The sequence below is a fragment of the Furipterus horrens genome, unplaced genomic scaffold (genome assembly GCF_987537825.1).
Source record: "Furipterus horrens unplaced genomic scaffold, mFurHor1.1.pri manual_scaffold_9, whole genome shotgun sequence".
Lineage (NCBI taxonomy): Eukaryota > Metazoa > Chordata > Mammalia > Chiroptera > Furipteridae > Furipterus > Furipterus horrens.
The window spans coordinates 4,059,244-4,078,214 of NW_028327179.1; the positions used below are offsets into that span (position 1 = coordinate 4,059,244).

Genomic DNA, 18,971 nt, shown 5'->3' on the forward strand with positions numbered 1-18,971 from the left:
ACTCTTACTGTTAAGTGTATGTATCCTATTCTGATCGTTAGAGGTTAGAGTCATGGTAGATGCATGCACCTTTTTCTTTTTTTACCAAAGTAATTGATTACTCAGAATACCTCGTCCCTATTTCGTGCCTGATGACAGTTTCCTGTAGCTAGAATGATGAGGATGCGGATAGACAGTTGAAATTGAGTTTTACATTTTTATCTAAAATATTTACGTTCCTGGGAAAAGGGAAGTGTGCCAAGAAGAAAGAAGGAGCACTTGCTTCCTTCCACAGTTTGCTGTTATTCCGACGCCACATCCACGTGCAGCTCCCGCAGACACGCCTCTGCCAGACCGCTGTCACCGCGCCCGTCCCCCGCGGTCCCTGCCTCGGGGCCTGTGGCGGGCGGGGAGCCTGCTCTTCCCCAGAGCCAGGGGCTAGCCCCCCATGAAGGCGTTTCCTGTGCCGCGCTCTGGGCTTCCTCCTCCGTCCCACCGTGGTTTCTGTCCCAGCTGCCTGGCGCTGCCCAGCTGCCTGGCGTGGTCATGCAGCCTTTACACGCGTCTTGGCTCCCCCGCTGGATTAGGTGTGGGGCCGGTCTTGTGTATTTCTTTGTGTCCCCGGGAACCTGGTAGAGTCCTTCCCTCGGCAGATTGTGAGTGACTGTGCTGCTGCTGTGGCTGCCTCTGCTCCTGCTGATGTTGTTAAAAAAGAATGAAAACCTGCCCCTCTGTGCACGGTGCTCGGTTTTGCCATTTCTCGGATCACCTTGGGTGACTAAGAAACTCCAGGGTGCACAGATTTGAATTCAGACTTGGTTCTTTCTGCTGAAGAGTTGATTTATTCCCATCCATCTGTTTATCAGTCCATCCATACATCTATCCATCCAAGTAATTTATTGAATGTCTTCATTTAGTGAGTGCCAAACATGTGCTGGGAACCGTGGGAAATAGAAAAATAAATTGGTCACTAGGGGATGATCACACTAATTACGTTCTCGGCTATTCCTAAATAGTTGTTTTCTGCTTTCAAGTTATTTCAGAAGGCTGGCAAATCAATGTTTATGTTACTAAGTTAAATGAACTATTTAATATAATGTATTAGTTTTTATGATTCCTTGATTTAAAAAAAGAACACCACCATGACATTTTTAATTAATTGACAAACGCCGATCCTTTATGCATTAGTTACAATTTTAATGCGCATATGAAAATCTTACTGAACCAAGAAAATACTGCAGGGTTTCTGAAGACTGAATATTAAAACTTAAATAATGACAGTGTAGGCTTGCTTCTAAATAACTTGACTAAAAATTAAAGCTGGAGTTTAAAGAAGACGGGAACAGCTAAGGGTAACTGTGTGTGATGCATGCTGCCCGGTTTCGGGCCCCAGTCTCTGGGATTTGCTTTAGCTCGTCAAAGGTGCTTTCTGCGGCCCCTTACCTGACCCACTATAAATGACAGAAAGCATGAAAAACGATCTTCGATAAGGGCAGCAATCCAGCAACAAGGCAAACAAGAATTGCTTTATATAAAATTAGTTAAATGTAGGCCTTACAAATTGTGATCACAGGAGAAAAAAGTTCTGTAGCCACGCGTGATGTCAATGTTGACTAGACCTCCTGTGCACGTTTCCCAGGGTACACAGGCATGGGTCATGTTGTGCACCTGCCACTGATAGGATGTTGTATGTCAGTTCTACCTCCACCTAAAAACTTAGTTTAATGGAAGGGTCTGTGAAAAACTTGTAAATGAGTGTGGTTGGCTCTCATGGCGGTAGTGAAGAAATGGCTGGTGTTGCCACATGGCAAGAACTCATGTAAGGAAACAGGCAGCCCCAGCAGGAAAGCCTGCGCCCAAAAAGAGCGGCTGAGAGTCTGAGGAATCGAAGAACGTCGTCGAAGGAACCCACCGTGGCAGACAAGATAAACTGCAGGAACTTCATTCACTGTTAGAATTTTTGAACTGGAAGATACTATCAGAGAATCAGCCCCCAAATCAAAGGTAGATTAAAAAAATAGAAAAGTATAAAAATATTGTTGAGTTTGAAAGGTTGAGAAGTGCCATCATCACTGAAAGTACCTAAGACATTTTAAACACATGCTGTCTCTTTATCTCCCACTCACTTTTAAAGTAACTCCTGAAATGAAATTATACAAGCATCCTTGCAGCATCCTTAACTAAAAAATTCGGACATCGGCAAGGACATACTGTTTTATAAAACAGAAGTTCCTCCTTTTTAGCCAATCACAGTTCTTACCCTGTGAGTGACCATCCCCCATTTGGTGTGTATCATTCCAGACCTTTATTCCTGAGTATTTGCATAAAACCTAGGCACCCAAATAGAAATGCATACTTTACTTTTATAAGGGAAATCAAATAGTTCATATTATTACACCCCTTAAAAATCCACAATGGAGACGCCTCCCTTTGTAGTCATCTGGGAATAGGTGGGTAGAGCTGGCAGTTGTGTATATGGTAATGTCGCCCTTCGGTACAGTGGTACCATGTTCCGTTCCCATGACGGTTGTAGGAGAATGGCCGCCTCCCCAACCCCTCATTAACACTCGATAGTATGAAGCTATTAAATTTCATAATTTCGTGGGAAGGAAATTTTGATTTTTTTTGTATTTCTTAATTTATTAGTGATATTGGACATCTCATGTTCCTATGTTTTTTCAGTTTCTTCTGTTGATAACTTTTACCTACTTTTGAGTTGTTATGTATAATAAAAAATACTACCCCTCCCTCTGTTCTGTGCGCTGTAAATGTTTCCTCCCTGTCCATTGGCCATCCAGCTTTGTTACATTTCCGCTCTAGTGACAGTCTACCTTGGCATGTTGTCCGGTTGAGAACTCTCCAGGTGCATCATATATAGGTTCCTGGCACCCACCCCTGTGCTCATAGTTGCTCCGGCGTAGAGAGGTGCATCCCTTCGGCAACCACAGGTTCAAATATGAAGAGAGCCGTTGAAGAGGGTAGCACACAGCTCTGGTTTGCGTGCCTCTGTCCGCCCCGCTCCCTGGGCCGCGGTAGCGCTGAGGTCGCAGAAGAGCCTTAGCTGCTAAGTGTGAATTTCTGCTGAGCTCTCCGGATGTGGCCTGTGGCCTGTCCCTGCCTCCAGGTCAGAGGCCCAGGGAAGCCGCTGGTCACAGTTAACAGTGCAAGAGCCACGTGACCCAAGGAAGGACAGGCGTGTCCCCAAATCTGGGTTTCTGTTGTTACCTGCTGATCAGTCTTGCTCGAAACTGACCCACCTTTCTTTTTCTGTGTTTTGTGTGTGTGTGTGCGTGTGTGTGTGTGCGTGTGTGCACACGCGCGCACTCACTGAGCGTGATAGAAAAAGGGAGAGCGCTGGGATAAGTAAAATGAAGGATGGGAGACTGATCCATTTAATCGTCTGGTGTCTCCCACGCTGGGGCAGTCAGTGCCAAGTTCCCCCCGGGAGCTCAGTTCCCAGGGCCTCTGTGCTGTGACAAGCAGGCAGAAGACCAGTGCGACCTTCCACTGGCCCGGCCCCTGTCGCCGCGCATGCGTGAGGGGGCACCCTGCCTCCGTTACTCCTACTGTTCTGTCACCGTCGGGGGCCGAGGTTTGCGTTCATGCATCCGTGGCCTTTCAGCGTCACTGGTAGGAATGCCGAAGGCTATGAATTTTCCGCCGGTCAGTGCTTCGAAAATATGTGATAATGTGCTGATTGCATTATTATCTCTAAAAGATATTTTTTACTTTTAGTTTGTATTTACCCTTTCACCCAAGAGTTGTTTGAAAAAGATTTTTGGACTTTCCAGGGAGAAGAGCCTTTTAAAAAATTGCTTAAGTAATTTCCAGTTTTATTTCAATGTGATCAGTGTTGCTGATAATATTTCTGTTTGATATAATTTACTGTTATTTTCCCTGCCATCTACTATCTGATCAGTTCTGTGGTGCTCCATATGCATCTGAGAGGAAGGTTTATTATCTATTTTCAGGGTGTAGAGTTTGATGCCAAGCTGTATTGACTCCGTCTTTCCCTTGGATCCTTCAGCTGTGAAGCGAGGGGGGGGTCTGCTGCATGGGCAACAGCAGACCCTCCATATCACCCTGCCCAGGCTCTGTAGCTTCAGCTTCACTGGAGAGGACACTCCAGCGTCATCGTAAGATGTCGATTCAACACGGGAGGAGACACATACCGTGTCCCTCCCGAGTCGGACTGCACAGCCATTCTCGGCGGTGCAGATAGACTCTTAAGAAGCTACACCATCGTCTCTCGAGACGGACGGCTGCCGACGACGATGAGAGTTTGATATACAGTAAAAACATCGATATTATTGTGTATTTTGGGTTTATGTTTAGGGTTTTAGTTTTTAATTTCTGTTTCATCTACTGAATGACGGTTTGTGGGTATTTAATTCAGCTCTGAATGTTATGTTCCAGTGTGCTCCCGTTTTGCCAATTTCGTGGAGAGGAAATGGACTTTTCATCAGCTAAACTGTTCAGGTTCTCATTTGCAAATTTCTTTTTATAGCAGTTATTTTATTTGTTTTCGGGGGTTTTCAGTGACTTGGGATGGTTATGACATCCTGAGTTCAAGATCACCCCCCTCTGTCCTTGTAGGCCAAGTCTTGCCTTGTCTCTTTCCTGGGAAACGCATGGCTTTTGATGAGCCACGTGTCCGATCGTCACAGTCTTTGGCCGTGTGGGGTTCTCAGGGAGCCGCCTTGATTCCTGACCCCTCTGCATGCGGCTTCTGGTGTTTTCACTCCTCTCCTGCCCACGAGAGGCCTTTCTGAGGCTGCCTTGCCCTGTCCCTCGTGCCTTTTCGGGTCCCTTCTCTGTCCTCAGCACTCTCACCTTGACTTATCAGTGTCCTCGCACCCAGGACTGAGGGGCTCTTCCTAGCGGAGGTCGTGAATCACATTTCAGCGGCCGTTCGCGCCCCTCTTCTGCCTTTTGGTCTGATTTGTCCTGAACGGCTCTTGGTCTTCATGAAGCTTTTGTGCAGGAAAATGGGCAGACCTTGCTGGGACTTAACATTTATTTTTATACTTACAAGTCTTTGAAGTTGAGATGTTTCTGTCCTTTAGTTACGTTGAGACCATGAGTTTGAGAAGTTTTATTTGTTCTTTCTGTTATTTTTTTTTCCCCCAGGATGTGTTGGGACTTTGAGATTTAGGCTGCTGCCACCGCTTCAGCCATCCAAAATCTTCTCTGTCCACAGGTAGCACGCAACCTCCTGTAGCAACTCAAACGTTTCCTGATCTTGCTCATTATGAAATTCCCGTCCTGAAGATACATGAACGCTTTCCTGAAGATGAGGAGATATTTTGAATTACTAAACTTATACTCCATAGGCTTTCTCAGACACATAGTCTGAGCAGGTTAGAGAAAAAGTGGATTCTGAGGTCTTCCTAAGGTCTTACTCATGTAAAAATCAATGGCTTTTTGTCTCTCTTTTATTAATGTTTAAAGTCCCTAATGTGTTTTTGAGAGGCTAAATGATAAAAGAAGGATCTCCTCTGTAAGTGTGATGTATTGTATCGACTGCTGTCTTTTTGCCAAGATTATCTGGTACACTATGTGCGTTTTATATTAAGTCCAAGGGCACGTGGGCGTTTCATGTGGAATAGTTACATCGGCATTGGCTGAAGCAATTACTCTGCTGCTTAATGACAAGCAATTACCCACATCGTGCCCAAAGCTGTCCATCTCTCCTGTCCCTTCAGCATCACGGACGTCCTACCCACTGGCGTGCCCGTTACTCTGCTCCAGGGGCCACGCCCTAAGGTGTGCAGCTGAACCTGAGCCTTGCCGTGTTTGGGCTTGTGGAATCGAAGGTCATATTTTTTCTAATGGCCAATTCTTTTCTGTAGTCTTCAAACTTTGTAATGCTTTTGGAACCCGTGGCTTCTGAAATAATGTTTGTACCAGTTAGGAGCAAGAAGGGGCTCTTACTTTCTTCCTGGGGAAAACTGACTAGTCCCAGAAATGCGTTTCCGATGACCCTTCTGGGGGCTTCTTTTCAATTCTAGCAGCTATGGGTTTCACAGGGACACGCTATAATGGCAGTCATGGTGTTTAAGTGATTTTTCAAACTAGACCAATTTTTTCAAGCATTTTTAATACTCCTTTGTAATCTGCAGCTGAGTTGGAAAGGGCCTCATCCGTACTGACAATTTTCAAAATAACCTTTAAGAGCGTAGAAGGAGAACAGCCTGAGAGCAGCGGGCCAGTGGGGCCCCGTCACGGAATCGTACGCGTCCTCGGAGCGCGGCCGGGCTGCTGTGCTTTCTGCTGCCCCGTCACGGCTCAGGGGGCAGGACGTGGCTGGTCGCAGGTGTCCGTTACCTTCTCCAGCTGAGCGACGGAGGCAGAAAAGCAGGTGCGGTCCCTTGCTGGACAAAGCTTCATGCTCATCCTCATTTCCATCTGTTATGCAGCGAATGTATTTCCCTCCCCTCCCCGTGAGGGTGATCGTGTATGTGGTTAGAACCCCATTTCCACACTGAAATCAGGCTCTTTTCCAGACATAACTATTGGGTTGTCATTTCCCGTATCCTGTGGTCCACGTTTTTCTGCTTCCATTTCTGACCTCAGGCAATTCGTGGCTCTTCTTCTACCTCGGCGTTTATCTGGCTGCAACAGAGGATCTGAGGATGCAATTTACATTATAGATATTAGGAGATTGCTTTCTAGCTTCTGACTCCCCTGTGGAAACAGTGAACATTTTTTTATTTAGAAACTGCATTGGTGAGCTGGTACTCCCATATTTAGTTAGCTCTGTTTATTTGTATATTGTACACCTGTTACGCAGCAGATGATGAAGGATGGGGTGTGTCTTCCAGAGGGTAACGAGGCAGACGGGTAAGGGAGCCGTTGGGGACAGTATTTTGCAGGATTAGTCGGTCAGAGGTGTGTGCACCGAGGAGAGGAGAGAGCACGCTCGCAAAGCCATGGAAATCATTTCTTTACTGCGACACGTTCACGTAGCTACATCATGATTCACGTCTAAGTTGAGTGAGAACTCGGATACAGCAGGTTAAATGCGTCATTCTTTTTAGATATTTGCTCTTACATAAGTTTTAGGAATTAGGGTCTTCAGTTACACTTTTCTATATCCGAGTTAGGTTTTCTGATGTGAGTTTTGGAGCGGTCTACATTTTTAAACATAAGATACGTGAAATGTTAAAGCCTACAAGTCCAAAGGTATAAATTATTTTGTGTCTTAATGTGCAGATGCCCATTTGCCCTATAAAGTGCTCTAAAAGGCTGTTATTTATATAACAGGCTTTGAAATTGAAGTCCTTGGGTGACATCTCTAATTGGAGCTAAGTACTGGCCTTCCGTGTTTGCACATGACTTTGGGCCATTAAAGAAGCAAAGGTCTGCAGGCAACTCTCTCTTAAAACCCAACGTTGGGGTCTCCTTATTCCTAGATTCCACAGTGTAAGATCCTTTTTGCTAGATGCTTTTGTGTTTGTGTATAAGTCATGTTCCGTAGTTACATACATTTTATGAACATTTACATTATTTCTTTTTGTTTCCCCAAATTTATTTAAATTGACTTTGGTGGCTTAATTAAATAGTATACTTTTTTAATGTCCTTCCTGCAAGTAGGTTTAAGTCTTTGTTGGCTCCTACATATATATCATCTAAAATAATCCATACTTTCAAATTTTTAGTATAATAAAATCATAAATTCTATAAAGTAACAATGCATCTAAAAACTAGAAGTGATTAAATTGGTACATGAATGGGTTGATGTTATCACCTTTATTTTTATTGCGTCTCACATAGCAACCGCGTTGACAGAAGAGAGGTCTCTTCAAGTGGAGACCCTCTCAAGTACAAAATAAATCAGTACCAAAGAAAGATGACACACGCCTCAGTCGCAGGTCATGTGACTTGTTGCAATCGTACCTGCGGGGCTGCCTGAGAGTGTGAAATGGTGATGAATCTCATTAACAGCGGTGCTTTCTCAACAAAGAGAAACTACGCCTGTGAGCAGGAGCACAAGGGGTACTGGATTGGGAGTCGAGGATTTTAAACCAAGTCCATAGTAAGTCCCAGAACATCCTTTTAAAATAGGGTAAGAATGCATCTCAGAAGGGAAAGTTTAACTCTGATGTTATTGTAGATCCATAATATTTACCATTAGTCAGCTACTTTAAAAGGGTTAAAGAATCGCAAACAATTCAGGTGTGAAGAGCCGCCTTTTTAAACTTTTCTAAATCATGTACTTAATAAGGCAATAATCTGTAGTTGTTTGTGTCTAATTTGATATTATTTAGACTCCGGTGTTTATTGTTCATTTTAACTAATTTAAGTATTTACACCAGTGCTCTCCCCGCATGGACAAGTTAATAGTAACCCTCATTTTCAGCACTCTGTGAATACTGTTACTACACCTAATTGATTTCAGTTTAAAGGGAAGCAGTTTGGGGTCAGATGTTTGAAAACAAGCGTGGTACTTGAGAGGGTCACACGGATAGGAGAGAGTAAGAACATCCTACAGAACGGTGACGACCCCGTCACACACTCGCCCTGTAATGCCATCTAGTATTGAGGCCGCACGGGTCTCCGAAATGCCTTTTAAAGGCTTTTCTTTATTTCTGGTCCCGCTGCCAAGTTCCCAAGGTTGTTATGTCTTACACATTTTATTTCCAGTCAGTACCCTAAAGTAAAAGGAGTGGAACCCATGGTAACGGCAGATTACATAGGTTCGAATACGCGGCAGACCAGTCGTGTTCCCTGGCATTTAACACCCCCATTCAGGAAAAGCCTGCCCGGGGTTCTTCAGCACTCACCCTGCGGGGCTTCCTCCGAGCCCCCTTGGCAAAGCCCTGCGCAGAGGAGAGGCTGAGCGCCTGCCGGAGGACCGCTGCTGGCTCTCCTCCTATTTCATCATCGCCTCCGATAAGCCCGCAGTTTCTTCCTCCCACATACGTGGCGCTGCCAGGCGGGCGCCGCCTTCTGCCAATGGTACCAAGTTTATAGGTGCAATAATACACTGACGTGAAGCTGAAGCCACTCAGGAGTTTAATAGCTAGGAGGTGATCAAACCTGGAGTGTTGCTGGACTCTGTGGAAGAGGTTTAGAAGCAACTCAAGCACTGATCGCTTTACCTGCGCCAGGGTGAAAGGGGGGTTTTCGTGTGCCGACGAAGGCTTCTCTAAGGTGCTGCAGATTTACCCTCTTTCTGCTGTTATCTTTGAAGTCTGCCCAGCACTGTGAGCGGCCTCCCTCTGTGCATTGCCACGGGAGAGCCCGGGCTCGTGACACACCACGGTGGGCCCAGTGGACAGTTGGCACTCAGTTCTTCTGTATCCAAATGCGTTATATTCAAGCCTGTTGCTTAGCTCTTTCACCGAGCAGTTGGATGCCATCTGTATTTGGAACACCGAGGAGGCTCCTTCTCAGCAGAATTCCTCAAGGAATGCCAAGTACACCCTAAGGAATGTCCTGCCGCATTTGCTAAAGAAATGTGGCTCTCTGGAGAAACGGTACCGAATCTGGGGAGACACTTCTCACTGCGTTTCCCTTGGCTTGCCTTCCTGACGCCCGCCCCACGCCCCGCAGTTTCCATCCGTCCCTGGAGCCTGCAAATTGTTACATTCTCTCCCGCGCGCGGCCCTCCCGCCCGGGAAAGGGTGTTGTCGGGGTCTGCAGCCACGATGAATGGCCGGTTCCTGTCGTGAACGGATAAGACGGAGCGGGCTCTTCAGCCGCCTGGGCGGGTCAGGCACTAAGGGGTCGGGGACTGCAAGGCGAACACTTGCACCTGCTTTCAAAACGTCCGCAGCAGCCTCTGCGGCCCTTGGTTTCGCAGCTTCTCAGTGGCGCCTGCCCCTGCGTGGGTTCTGCCGCCAGAGGTTGCTCTGAAGGTGGACGGGGGCGTGTGGCCTTGCGCACTGGGTCTGCCCACGCACGCACGAGCCATCAGGCTGTTCTTGGCCTTCCTGCGGGTGCTCACCGCGGTCGGTGCTTCCCCCAGGTCAGCTGTCATCGTCCTCCCGCACTGCAGGGGCCCTGGCCTTGCGCTCCAAGGGATGGCGGGGTCCGTGCGCTATGTGGGCTCAGCGCTGGGGCGCGGAGGGAGGCGGAGGTGGGGGGGATCGGGTGCGGGTCACTGCCTCTCTGCCTGGGTGGCTGGTCCCAGAGGTCCCAGGGGGCCCTCCAGCACTGCCCAGGCCCCCACTTTCCCTCTCTGATCCCCCCGTCCCAGCCCAAGCATATTTTGGAATAAAACTCGGGGCTTTCTGCTGGTGTCTGTGACTGAATAAAGAGCTGGCCCTCCCAGGGGATGTTACACCTTTATTGTGAAAACGTTGGCCTGTGGTCCCACAAAATCATAGCTGCAAATGGTGCGGAAGCCCCTGTCTGCCTCCGCTGTTAGCCCAAGTGGGGTTAACTTCAGAGGCGGTCCGGTGGCCCAGCCCCTCCCCAACCCCTCGGAAGTCCCTCTCCTCATGTCCCCCTTTGACACCTGTGGCTCCTGACCCTGAAGCAGGAATCCCAGGGCGGGCTGGATGCAGCTCAGGACTTCTGAGTGGACGGCGTAAGGGGTGGGGGACAACTGGAAACCCAGCCTTCCAGGAAGTCCGCCTCTGAGAACACGTGGTCACAATCCTGTAATTACAACTTTGATGTCTAAGATGAAGACATATTTTAGTTCTAATCTTTGGTCCTCGTTAACTTTTTCTTTTCTATGGTTTTGAAAATTTGAATTGACACTTGTTTGCTAAGCGCTCTGAATGGTTTTGCGGTCTCACCGTTCATATGGATTCTTTATATCATCAGTTGAAGTGTGATGATGGAGGACTTGCTTTCAGAACGCCTCACGTATAAAAAACTCGGTTCAATATACGTTTCTTCACTTCTTTATACGCCTGAAAGTGATAGGAAGCGAGGAGAGGAGAAATTTACTCTGGTTTGGTTTGGGAGATTTTATGCCCTGTAACCTGAAAAACAAGTACTGTACATAGTTTAAGCCTGGCACCTTTTACCAAAAAGCAACATTAAATTATGCATGGCTCCGTTGCTCACCGTTCAGGTGCAGGCAAAACGACATTACAGTTCAAGTTAAAACCTCAGTAGGTTATGACGGCCGTACAGCTCCGCAGGGTTCAGCCGCTCTCGTAAAGAAGCCGCAGGGAATCGGGTGTGTGGGGCTCTCTGACCTCCCCCTTCAATCAGGCTGAGAACTGATGTCAGTGTGGGCAGGGGCTCAGGGGACTGGGAGCGGCTATATCCTCATGGTGGGCGGGGCCGTTCTTAAGGCTTTCTGGAAGGGAATTTGTAGACATGCATGAGAGAAAAGGCAACAAAGGAACAGACAGACTCGTGGGCCCCATCAGTATGGTGGTCCCCAGAGGGAGAGGGGGCAGGAGCAGGGGGCGAAGGAGGTCGGATGGGCGGTGCTGGAAGGAGACTGGACTTTGGGTGCCGGGCACACAGCGCAGGGTACGGATGTCGTGGTATAAAGCTGCACACCTGGAATTTATATAATGTTATTAACCACTGTTACCCCAATGCATTTCATTTAAAAAGCTGTACAGCTTTTGGATTCAGTATTTGTACTGCGAGGAATTTCTCTTAAGGAAATAATCAGAGAGAAACACAAATAATTACATGAATTGTTTAATTATGTTTGTATTACTGAAACATTTTATAAAACTTAAACGCAAAGGTAGTAGAATGATTAAAAATATTTTGATAGGTCCATGTGATTGTCGCAATGTGCGTTCATTTGGAATTATGTTTTGGGATTTACTGCTGTGGCAAAAATAACTACAATAATCACATTAAATGAAAAGAATGGAATAGAAACTTGTATTTATTTTGCTAGCTATCACATTTGTATTTTTTAGAAAAAGTATCTTCATACAAGAATATTGAAACAAAATGTGCCAAAACATTATCAATTTTTACTTATAATTTAAAGAGTATAGATTTTTTAAATGGCCCGTTTTTATATACTTTCTGAGTCTTCCACAGTTTCCAGCATTGCAGGTGCTACTTTAAAAGTAAAAATTTATGTTTGTTTAAAAAAGCTGTCACAATTAGCTTGCAGATTACATATCTATTCAAATGTATATAAATTAGTTTGTGACTAAAATCTCAGATTATCTTTTTTCCTGTGGATTAAACTATTGTTGGATAGCATGCTAGTGAAATAATATTCACTAAATATTTCATTCTCGATGGAATGACATTTGCAAAAGTCATAAATTTAGAGAACACAATTATGTCAGTGAATTGAATTAATGAAATGGCATCCCACACAGGCACCATAATTTGCATATTAATTTTAGTTCATGTTTTTATGGATGTGACAGACTTATTCTAGTCGCATTTGATTTAAAAAAAAAACATAAAAACAGACTGTGAGGCAACCGAATGCTGAGCAGTTGTTCCTGGAGAATCCCGGCGCTCCAAAAACAGCCGGGCCATCTTGTCACTTGTCACGTTGGGTTTCGGTTCACGTGCCTTTCATTGCTTTTCTAAAAAATAAAAATAAAATAGTTAATAGATAGGGAGATCGTTGTTGATATTTAGTATTTGTAACTGTTAAAATTATTTTTAAATGGGAATTTGTCATTTAGAAAAATCACATGTACATTCAAAATTAATTCCATGTAACACGAAGGGGGTTTTGTTATGTGGATCCCGCTACTGTTGGTAAAAACACTCAGCGGCTTTCGTTTATGTTAGCGGGCCTCCGCTTAATTGAAGGAACCGCTTATGAATCATGGTCTGTAGGTGACAAATTGGTGTTCCCTCTTTTTCTTGGCATTTCCTCCGTAGCCTTCTCTCTATTGTGGTCAGTTTTTGCCAAATTAATATTTAGTTTGTCCGTGGTTTCAAATGCGTTCTGTTTTGTCTGTGGTTTCACACGCGTTTTGTTTTATCCGTGTTTTCACACGCGTTTCATCTCGTCCGTGGTTTCACATGCGCTTGCGTGCACAGTAGACCTTTCTCCGACTTATTCTTCATTTCGTCTGTCTCTCATTTTGCTTCTCTCATTGGTGATTATTCCTCTCGCGTCATTTATGTTCTGAGGCCTCCTATTCACTCCCCCGACCCCCGACTCCCCTTTTAAAAACTAGGTTGTCTATTTTGTTGACTGTTTCAAAGAACCAGCTTTTTAATGTTTTTTTTTTTTTTTTTTTTTGTAATTAAATCTATTGGGTGACCCTGGTTAAAAGTTATATAGATTTCAAGAGTACAGTTCTATGTTCAGGCCTAATTATGCAGCAGAAGGACGGACGGGAGGGTGGATCTTACATGCCTACATGGCTGTCTCTTGGCATTGTCTTCTTTCACAGAAAATATAAAGGTTCAACCATGAAGGGAAGTACCTGACAGCCTGTGAAAGAGGGACGCTGCCTCTCATGCTGTGGGTTTTATCGTACTTTGGGTTTTAACCTAAGCATTTTAGGTTGAAGGATTTGATCATCACGGCTTGTTATTTTAAGGTCAGTGAGGTAGTTACCAAGGCAAAGACGGAAGAACAATATCCCTCACGTATCGCGGGTATTATGTTCTAGACGCCCCGCGACAGGTGAAAATCCGCGAAGTAGGAACCTTACATTTATTTTAGTATTTACTGTACAGTACTGCAAAATCCCATGATAGAGTGAAAAATCCGCAATAAATAATTAAATATAATATTTAAAAAAGTCCCGTGATACAGTGAGGCCGCAATAAGTGAACCGTGATACAGGGAGGGACGGCTGTAAAATGGTAGAAGCCTTTCCAGAACCTTTGGACAGGCACGCTGCGATTTGCTATGCTAATCATCCAGCTCTCCATCTTTTCAGTTAAGTAAACCACTCTTCATATTGGGTCCCTGATTCTTGGACTTTGAAGAGTGGGTCTGTTGGGAGGATATTGAAGTAGAAGCCGGCGTTCAAGGGTCTCTGGATTTGGAGGCCTGGGGCATGTTTCCGTAACAGGAACCCCAAGCTTCGGGTTTAGGGCTGTGGTTTTGATTAGCAGTGTTTTTAAGGACCCCTTCTTTATCGCCCTCGAGATGTATTATGAACACCTGAGAAGCTCAGCCTCCAAGATAAATAATTGAAGAAGAAAAAGATTTTTTTCTTGTAGTTTGTTTTCCCAGCTGAGAATACTTGCATTTAATTTAGGACATTGAGTACATTTTCTCAACTCAGAGATGCGAGCCGCTGTGGGCTCCTAAGGAGCTCTTGCAGTAGATGGGAAACATCCTTTATAATTACTGTCATTGCTTTAATCAGTGTGAGATGATTAAATCATGTAAGGGAGCAGGGTTTTGATTAAAATCCTTTTCTTTCGACAGAGTCTGTGATCTGACACTGAGCCGATTGGATGCTGGCTTAAGCTGTCCCAGTGTGGACAGGGGCTTATTTGGTACAGTGGGGCAGCCAACAAGGGCAAACTGGGCCCACACTCAGCGTGACTCCCCAAGTTATCCGTCAGCCAACTTTTCTGGGCTCTCTGGGAGTGTCCTGGCGTTTCTGACAGACTTGTAGCCGTTTTTGTTTTTGTTTTTTTTTGGTGGGAGGGGGGATAATTTATGTACAGTTTGGTGGCCACGCTTCCTTGAAGGAAGAACAGATTTGTGTCCTGTGCCTTTCCTATTTTTATTTATGCATCCTCTTCTCCAGCAAACATTTATTGAAAGTCTCATGTGTTCCAGGTAATGTGCTAGGCAACATGAAAGACATATGACTAAAGTTGCTTCCACTTTTAAGGCTTTCATAGTCAGGGAGGGAGGGAAGGAGAGAAAAAGCCAAGCAGTACAGGCCAGTGTAATAACTAAGCACAGGGCCGTTTGGGAACCCTTTGGTGGGTCATGCGGCCACCCAGGAGAGGTCTAAGAGCGTTTCCTGGAGGGTCACAACTGAACTTAGCGCTGAGAGATGAAGGCTGGTGGGATGTGATGCTGACCCAGCGTGGCCAGTTGAGTCACTCCAAGCAGGCTGGTGTTGTGGATAGAAAAGAGGAGGGGGGAAAGGCTAGGCTCGGGGGTGAGTCAGACCCCAAAGGGCCTCGTAAGCTGTTAAGGAGTTTGAACTTGACCTGAGAGCGGCGGAGCCACTTATGGGTCTTAGGGACGTTACTCAGGTTGTGTTTGGGAGCGTAAATTTGTGGGCCATAGACCAAGTCAGAGACCAGATTGAGCAGCCTAGGGTTGGAAATGCGTAGGTCAAGGCCGAGGAAGGTCGTTGACGAGAAATGAGTAGATTCAAGATGTGAAGTGGACGTGGACAGCTGGACTGTGAGATGCTGGGAAGAGGTTGGGATGACCCCGGGCTTCCCGTGAGAGGGCAGAGGTGGATGACGCTGATCCCATTGCCCGAGGGGACCGGAGCCATGGAGCCACGGAGCCACGGAGCCACGTAGCCACGTGAGCAGGCGCGCCAGAAGCTTGCCTCGTTTAGACTTGCAGGCCAGACTCAGCTTCTGTCCCGGAATGGCACCCCGGCCAGGTGTTTCCTACCCTCTGGCCGGGTGCAGACCCCAGGAGGCATGCTGCTGCAGCAGCCTCGCACGACTTACAGCCGGGTCCATGGCTCGTCTTCCCCTCCTGAGTGGCCGATGATGTGATGGCCAGGGAGTTTGTTAAAAGGGACCTTGATGCACAGAAACACACAGCCAACAAGAGAGGAAAAGATTTTGTTCAAAAGTAATAGAGTTAAAAATACAGAGAAAAGAGAAAAAGAGAAGCAATTGTCACATGAAGTCACTGTTGCCCCTCCTAGCGAGTCTTGCCCCCCAAATAGTGACCCTCGATTGTTCAGGGGGGGCCCCGCGCATTCCTGAAGGTGGATTCCCACCCAGCGCTCTGGCCTCCCTTTAACCTGTTCCTTTTATACTCGATGGGCCGTTTGAGCTTTCTAGAAAGCCTTAGGTTTTCCATGGTCACCATCGTCACTGAAGCTGTCCCTTTCCTCAAATACGACATATCCCCGGAGTCTGTTTTTCCCTATTGAAACAGGGGATGGGTTGTTCTTCAGTGCCGGCCTCTGGGACAATGGAATATATCAAATGGACGTATTTTGAGAATTCTGCTCATTCTCTGGTCACCTTCTCCTCTGCCTCTCCTGGCTCAGTCCATTCCCGCCGTCTCACCAGGCAGATGAGGCCTGCCTGGCGTTGCTATGCCACGAGCCATGGGCTGTGTGTGAGTAGCCCTGGGAACGTGCTAGAGGAGTCTGTGACGTGCCCCACGGACGGCACCTTAGCGGCAGGCCAGCCTGCTTCTCATGCGGAGCGGGCCCGTGGAGCTTGCAAGGACTTCCGCTGTGGCCTGTGAGCCTCAGTCCTCAGGGTCACAGCGGCGGCTGCTGACTGGTGCTCTGGGTGCTGTGAGGCTGAACAGGACACTCTCAGCTCTGCACTGGGTGTGACAGTGTCACAGAGGAGTCCTCGTGGGCCCTGGGGTGTGAGCAGGCCCCCGGCTGCCCTGGGCCCACGGGCTGCCTCTCAGACAGTGGGGCTGATGCGGTTGTCTGTTACAGCCAGCGGCGGTTTTCTGATTGCTGTGATGTTATGGGAGCCTATTGAAAAAAAAGATTTAAAGAAACCGTTTTTGGGGTGTCATCTGCCTGCAGTGACTTAGTGTCGTTCATTACTGAAGCGCGAGTTGGTGCGGAGGGGGGTCTCCCAGGGATGGTTTAGATTAAGCAGAGGCTGGGGCGGCATGAATTTGGGGGACTCGACTGCATTGTATACACAGATACCCTGATGACACATCTCCCTTCACCCTACAGAAAATACCCACGTAAAATTTTTAAGAAACCCCAAAGCTTCAGAAATAGTTGTAAAAATCGTAGTCAGTTCTTCTTAGAAATGCAATATTTCCAGACTCCCCCTGGAAAAAAATTCAAAATTGAGCTTTGAGATTTGAAATGAAGAGCTATATTTATTTATGAGTGATGCTAACCAGAAGGGCCAGTTTATTAACAATGGAAGTGTTCCCGTTGGGTCACCCTGGGCGAAATGGGGGAGTGGGCCCGTGTCGTCCGTCTTCTTTCCTGCTCCACCTTTCGGGGCGGCCCGTCTTCCTCCTCTTTCTGCTCCCCTTCTTCAAGCATCTCCTGCTTGTTTATCGTCTGCCCCTCCCGTGCCATGCGCAGTGAAGACGAGAATGAATCAGAACGGTCCCTGCCGGCCGGGGATGGGAACAGGCTTTGGAGGAGTGAGGGGAATTGCAGCCAAGTACCCTCAATGCTGTCCCGCAAGCATAAGCGCGATGCCAAGGGGACCCCAGCTCTCTCCTGCAGTCCCCGTACCTGTCGGGGCGAGTCCCCGGTCCTCTGGACCCCCTCCTGCCTTACGGCCCACAGTGAGAATTTAATAAAAAGACGTTTTGTGCAAAACTATCAATTGCAGTGGAAGAGGGCTTCTTTTTAACGTGGTTATATCAGGTAGACTGTGATCGCGTCCCGCACGATGGCTTTTTATTATAATATTAAGTTAGTGCTATTCTGGGGGAGGATCAGCTGACACGCAGTGAGGACAGATTCTCAATTTTCCTGTGGGCAGGACTTGCCATCATCTCTTCAAAGTTGTTTCCTTTTGCTTTGCTTTGGGCAACGTCTGTTTCTTCTAATTAATATGTTTGATTGAATGTGACAGAGTTTAAATTATAACCTCAACAGAGTATTATTGAGGTTGACTTTCTGCAACATAAGCATAACAAAATAGGCAAATAAAAAAAATAGACTGTAGTATTCTATTGCTTAATTTATATTTTTTACTATGTACTCTTTTCAGTTATATTCCGTAGATCTCCATCCTTTGTTTAGAAACATCTGTAGGAAAACGTTATTTACTTTATTTCAATAGAGAGACATATTGTTATTAAAATAGACAGTAAAGGTATTAATGGTTCTCAAACTGGGCTTGACCGACAGGCTGATTGGCAGCTAGGGGACTAGCGCAGGAAGGAGGAGAGCCAGACTTTCCTTCAGCTGTGAGTGCAGGACAGTGGGGATCGTCCGGTTAGTTGCAATGTTAGTGGTCCCCCGTTGCCCAGTCTCCTCCATTCTAATCAGCCCCCCACCCCTCTGGCAGCCATCTTTCTAGAATGCAGACCTGGTCCCACGGTGCAGCTGGAGAAAGCCCTACAACATCACACAATCGGGGGAGCTGTAACAGCGGGCTTGGCCTGCCTTCACCTGTCCAGATTCTCCTCTGCTTTAGCCCCCACCCCCACCCCCACCCCCTCACGTGCTGTGTACCAACCACATACAGTTCTGCCACTTTCTGGGCATCCATGCTTTGCAGTGTTTGCTAAAGTCAATTGTCACTATGGCGACCTGCATATTGTTACTAATAAGTGCACTCATGTTGGAGTTAGTGATGAGTGTAACTACTTCAGAGTCTGTTTTCTATTGGTCAGAGTGCTATTAACGCTACTGTCATTGATTGTTTACATTCTTAATTAAGGGAAATTGAAACATTTAGTTAGATGGTAGTGAAAGGAAACACGTGATCTCTTTTCTATTTAAATACATGGGTCATCCCCCGCTGAAATCTCTGTTGAACTCTTTGGTACATGAGGGGTTCATGAACCCCACTTAAAGAACCCCAGATCTAAATAGATTTACATAACAAATGGCCCCCGACATGAATATTTATTGTCTTTTAAACCTAGCCGCTTGGTCGCCTATTGTACTACCATCTTTTATTTAGTTTACGGGGATATACAATCTTCTAACGTCACGGAAAGGGGAGACAGAGTGAGTCTGTGTGTGTGAGTATTCTCGGTCAGTGAGGTGCCACACAGGGAGTGGACTCCTCTGCGACACTAAATGGCGCCTCCTGGACCTTTACGTGTAAGGTTATTTTGAACATAAAATTAAAAAAATTTTTTTTAACTGGTTCAAGATAATTTACTTGTAACATTCAACTAGACATGCTGCATGGCAGTACAAGTTTTCGTTTGTTTCTCAAAGGTTGAGTCTCTGCCACCATCCCCACTAGTGGCCCGATGGAAGATTCTCGCCAGAGCGCTTACAAGC

General features: G+C 46.4%; 1 protein-coding gene and 1 pseudogene across 2 annotated transcripts in view; one reads left to right on the forward strand and one right to left on the reverse strand.

Moving 5' to 3' along the window:
• Positions 1 to 14,096, reverse strand: part of LOC150001209 (uncharacterized) — a 61,099-nt pseudogene extending 47,003 nt beyond the window's left edge.
• Positions 1 to 18,971, forward strand: part of IMMP2L (inner mitochondrial membrane peptidase subunit 2) — a 578,935-nt gene that overhangs the window by 131,613 nt on the left and 428,351 nt on the right. The gene's annotated exons all lie outside the window — the stretch shown is intronic.